Source organism: Octodon degus, unplaced genomic scaffold, assembly GCF_000260255.1.
Source record: "Octodon degus isolate 3935 unplaced genomic scaffold, OctDeg1.0 scaffold00054, whole genome shotgun sequence".
Lineage (NCBI taxonomy): Eukaryota > Metazoa > Chordata > Mammalia > Rodentia > Octodontidae > Octodon > Octodon degus.
The window spans coordinates 12,788,129-12,793,685 of NW_004524630.1; the positions used below are offsets into that span (position 1 = coordinate 12,788,129).

The following is a 5,557-nucleotide window of genomic DNA, read 5'->3' on the forward strand; positions in this document are numbered from 1 at the left end:
AAATAAAATGCACAATTCACTGATGTTAGTGTATTTAGAGATATATGCAACTATAATCACAATGAACTTTAGAACATTTTTATCACTGCAAGAAATTATCTAAAAGAAAAAGAAATTATCTAACCAGCCAGTAATCACTAATCTACACTGAATCTCTATAGATTTCCTTATTCTAGACTCTTGAGTGAATGGAAATCAGATAGCATGAGTTCTTTTGTGACTGGTTTTCCTCAATTAGTGTAGTGTTTTCAAGGGTGATCTATGTTGTACCATGTATCAGCAGCGCATCATTCTTTATGTTGAATAATATTCCACTGCATGGGTATGATGTCATCTTAAAGCTAAATCTCACTGTTACCAAACTATTTAAGAGTAGGGTAGAACATGACGTTTTCCAGCAACCTATAGGCCTTGTTCCCCCTCATACCGACTGTCCTCATCCCTCTTCTTATGACTACCACACATTTGCAAAAAGCTGTCTACCCTCACCTCATTTTGCTTTCTTTCTCTTTCTTATGATACCATGGCCAAAACCTGGGGAGCACTGAACCTCATTCCCATCCTTTTTACTATTTAGACAGTTAAGTCTCATCAAGTTCCCCAGGCTGATCTCAAACTTTGAATCCTCTGGCCTCAGTCTCCCAAGAAGCTGACAAGTGTACACCACCCCACCTGGCCTACATTTCTCTTTACAACTCTTTAACAAGCTGACTTTCCTACTTCACACACGAAGTTGTTCTTCTTGATCCAAATTAGTAAACTCTATTGCTCTTTTCAATGCTCATTCTCCTTCATTCAACACTAACTCTTTGACTTGTATGTTGAATTTGATTAATGCTAATCACCCTTTCTGAAAATATTATAGTTTAGAACATGGACTTAGAAACTAAACAGATATAGATTTGCATCAAAGCTCTGTCCTTTCTTAATGTTTATCTCAGGCAAGTGATGTTCTCTAAACCTCAGTCACATATTGTCATGGGTTAGGGTAAGGATCAAATGAAATAAATAAAATGGCTGGGCTGGACATGGTGGCGCATGCCTATAATCCCAGCAATCAGGAGACTGAGGCAGGAGAATCATTGTGAGCTTGAGACCAGAACTGGACAACAAAGGGAGTTCAAGACCAGCCTGAACTGCATAGTGAGACCCTGTCTCAAAAAGACAATAAATAAAATCTCATTTGGTAAAGACTAATCATTATGTGTCGAATAAATAATCTCTCAACCTCATGATCTTGACTTATTACTGGATATTTCTACCTATTCTGTCCCACTGGGGCTTGAAATAGTTAACCTAAAAAAAGTAGCCACTCAAGTCACAAATTTTTAGCAGCTCACAGTTAATATTTCTGCTAGGCATGGAGATGAACGCTAGCATTCAGACGGCTCAAGCAGAAAAATTGCAAGTTTGAGCCCAGCCTGGGCTAAACACCAAGACTCTGTTTCAAAATAAAGCTAACATTTTCTAAACCTAGTACATGATCTTTTTTGCCCATAAAGTGGCTCTTTATGGGCTAGTATTGGTGACAAACCTATGGCACACGTTATTTTTCTTTCAAGACAATTTTAATGTACGAATTTTTTTTTTTTTTTTTCCTAAGCGAAAACCTCAGTATTCAGGTTTACTTGCAGCATTGGTCCCTTGTGATAAATAAGTGGATTATGGGTTGCAGTTTGGGCACTTGTGTTTAAAAGGTTAGCCATCAGCACTAAATCAATTTCCTCAGCCTAGAATTCACGGCATTCTACATGAGGACCAAACTACCTCTCACGTTTATTTCCCTCTACTCCCCTAAACCAGTTGCCAGAAAACTTGCCTCCTGCATAGCTTCCTACCTCCTGAAATAGCTCCCTCCACAATCGTCACAACTATACTTAACAAAATCTAGTTTGTACAGGAAAATTAATCTTAAATAATATCTCTTTAGTCAGACATGGTTGTGTACACTTGTAATCTTAGCACTTGGGAAGGTGAGGCAGGATCATTGGGAGTTTGAGGCCAGCCTGGGCTACATACCCTGTCTCAAAAAACCAAAACAAACAACAAATTATTATTATTAATAGTAACAATAATAATACCTCCTTCATCTCTTTTCTGAATGTCTCCATTCAAAATTAGCTGACTACAAAGGCACTCCATTTGCAATTCTCTAAAACAGTTAAATATAATAAGGTTCTCTGTTGAAAATAAACAAGTTCTCTAATTGCTATTTTTCCCAAACAGGATTTCTGTTTGTTTTTCTATACTGAGGACTGAACCCAGGGTCTCCCGCATGTAAGGCAAGCACTCTATGCCAGACCAAAATTTACCTCCAACAACTCAGTGAAGTAGTTTTATTATGAGGCGCGGATAGACGTGGGGTGAGGGACTATGGAACCCATCCCAGGGGGCCATATACTGTGTCATTTTTTTCCTACTTCATTCCGTCTTGGACTTCCTCACCGCCACCGTTCCCGAATTCCCTCTCCACATCCCCAGCCGCCCCCACCCCCTGCAGAAACTCTCTCTTCCGGTCCCCAGCCCAAAGCACGCCCGAAGCAGTACCCCGAAACGGGTCCTGTTCCTCCCTCCCACGCTGCTTCTACGGTTACTTCTACCTCACTCGCCTTTCTTCCCAGAATCATTTCTCCAGAACCCCAGTCCCTCAAACTTGAAAATCTATACTCACGACACACCACGCCTCGGAGTCGGAGAACTCAACTGAAAAACAAATCAAACTAGCTAGGGCCGCGGCGCCACCGAGCGCCCAGAAATCTGTCCAATCGCTCGCGAGTTTACACGGCCCTTTCGATAGAAACACCAATGGGAAGGCTGGTCACGCAGACTCCTCTCCCATGGCGCCTTGGGGCTCGCCGCACAGAGGTTGTCGGGAAATGTAGTTTTTCTTCTGCACGTAGCTGTGTGTGGACGCCGCCCTCGGGCCACCCTGCGCTTTCTACAAAGCACAAATTCAAGGGACTCTTGAGTTAAATTTGCTCAACTACGTTTCATTTACGAAAAATGGGACTGGGGATATAGCTCAGTGGCACAGTGCCTGCCTGGCAAGAGCAAGACCTGAGTTCAATTCCCAGTTTTTTAAAAAAAAGTTACATTTATAAAAATATAGAAAGGCGATGCACAATTGTGAAATAGTGATATCAGGAGAGACATTCAGGGTGTCCCAATGTATGGCGTAAGTTACAAGCGTGGCTCAATTTTCAAAACAAGTTTCAATTTGAAATAAATAAGCGTGGCTCTAGAGGTTGAAGATTCCAGAAGTTTCTCCTTCCACTTGTCCTAGTGACTTAAAGCCAGAGCTAAATATAGAGTTCAAGTTTTTCTGGGCAGGGGACACTGCTTTCTTTTACTCAGAGGTATGATAAACTACCTTAAATCATGTAAGTTCAAAACTCATCTTTTCAGGGCCGGGGAGATGGCTCAGTGGAATATGCGCTTCCCTGGCAAACGCAAGGACCAGAGTTCAATCCTCGGTTCTGCAAAAATAAATACCTCCTCATCTTTTCATCCTGGCACCACATGCCCACACCTGGGCGTGATGAGCCTGCCCCTGAGACCCAGTGTGGTGGCACATGCCTGTAATCTCAGCGTTGGGGATGCTGAGACAGGAGGATCGTTAGGAATCCGCGCTGGAATAGTGAGACCATGTTCCAAATATGTTCAAACAAAACAAAACAACAAAACCCTCATCTTTTCAGAAGAGCCAAGTAGAGAGGCAAAAAAAAAAAAAAAAAAAAAAGAGGCACTTGAGTCTCAGAATTATAGCAACTGCTGTGGAAAAGCTAGGAACCTTCACTGATAAGTTGTAGGGGCAGGGAGATAGCTCAGTAGAATAAGTGCTTGCTTGGCAAGCGCAAGGGCTTGAGTTCTAATCCCTGGTTCCTCAAGTAAAATACTACATTGCAATTTACCATTTTCTCCTAAAATTACTTTGCTATCTTGTGACTTTTTTTCAGTTATATCAGTATTCTCTCCAGTATCTTCTCACAATATGTCTAGTCCCTTTGCTTTTACCCTTCCATTTAAAAATCAAGTTATGGCAAGCCCAACTCCAAACTGGTTCACAAATATACACCTCCTATTTTTTCTGTTATGTGTCTCATTACCTTTCACTTGGACCACTACAGTAGGCTTCTGCTGCTGCTGTCTTCTCCTTCTGTTCTCCTCTTCCTTTTCCTTCCTTTCTCTTCTAGTTTTAAATGGTACTAGGGTTTGAACCAAGGCCTCATGCATGGTAGCCAAGCACACTATTATTACCAGAGTTACATCCCCAGCCCAACCACTGCCCTTCTTTTTTTCCTTCCAATTTTGAGACAGCATTTCATTAAATTGCCCAATGTTACTTATTGTTTGTGTCTGGATGTCAGATGACTATGGACTGAAACCTCTATAAACTGTGAGCTACATAAACCTTTTCCCCTTAACTTTGGGTGTTGGATGTTTTATTCCAGCAATGAGAAAAGTAATTGAGACACCCAGATTGGCCCCAGACCTGTTTTTTTTTTTTTTTCTTTTTTGTGGTACCAGTGATTGAACTCAGGACCCTGCACTTGCCAGGCAAGCACTTATTCTACTGAGCTATCTCCCTGGCCCCTAGTTTTGTTTTTGTTTGGCTGTTGTTGAGACAAGAGCTTGCTGTGTGGTTCAGGCTTGGCCTTTAATTCACTTTGCTTTTTTTCTTTTTTTAAAGAGGAAAAAACCCTCAAAATTTCAAAACAAGATAACTGAGTAACAATGGTTAATACATTGCATATTGTTACCTTTAAATTAGTTACTCAAAGTACAAGATATTTGGGGCTGGGGAGATGGCTCAGTAGAATAAGCACTTTCCTGGCAAGCACAAGGTTCAATCCCTGGTTCCACAAAAAACAAAACAAACAAAAAAAACACAACAAAACCCCACACACAACGTACAAGATATTGGCATTTAATTGCCCCGAACAATAGTATCACAAACCTTTCTTTTCAATGAACTAAGAAAAATCAGTCGTGTAACTATCTTAACCATCTTGTGTGTGTGTTGCTTTTCCCTTCTTTTCTTCATTCAGCCATCCCAGTTTCTCTTTCCATTTTGGAAAACTTTTTTTTTGGAGACAAGGTATCACTATGAAGTTGAGGCTAGACTTGAATTCACTTTGGAGCCAGGGCTGGCCTCAAACTCATGGCAAACTTGCTGCCTCAGCCTCCCAGGGGGTGCTGGGATCACAGGTATGTGAAACCACACTGGGGTTAAAAAATACCTATTTTTTGTTTTTTGAGGCACTACCTATTTCAAGCTGGTCTTAAACTCCTGGTGATCCTCTTACCTCAGCCTCCTGAGTATGGGGATTACAGGCATGTGCCAGCACACTTGCCTCTCAAATTTTATTGGTGTATTTCCTGTGAGTAATGATTGCATTTGTCATGGCGAGTTGGTACATGTACATAACATAGTCCTTTTTTTTTTTTTTTTGTACCAGGGATTGAGCTCAGGACCATCCTAACAAACAATTCAACCAAACCAAACCAAACCAAACCAAACCAAACCAAACCAAACCAAAAAAAAAAACAAACAAAA

General features: G+C 41.0%; 2 protein-coding genes and 1 pseudogene across 6 annotated transcripts in view; 1 reads left to right on the top strand and 2 right to left on the bottom strand.

Moving 5' to 3' along the window:
- Positions 1–2,721, bottom strand: part of LOC101561003 — a 34,996-nt pseudogene extending 32,275 nt beyond the window's left edge.
- Positions 1–2,735, bottom strand: part of Ccdc77 (coiled-coil domain containing 77) — a 71,055-nt gene extending 68,320 nt beyond the window's left edge. The window contains exon 1 of one of the 2 annotated variants that reach the window (XM_023717722.1): positions 2,672–2,735. The gene's annotated coding sequence lies outside the window, so the exon portion shown is untranslated. Of the gene's footprint in view, positions 1–2,312; positions 2,385–2,671 lie in introns of those variants that run through there. The other variant, XM_023717723.1, reaches the window with a different exon arrangement.
- Kdm5a (lysine demethylase 5A) overlaps positions 1–5,557 on the top strand; it is a 125,706-nt gene that overhangs the window by 5,626 nt on the left and 114,523 nt on the right. The gene's annotated exons all lie outside the window — the stretch shown is intronic.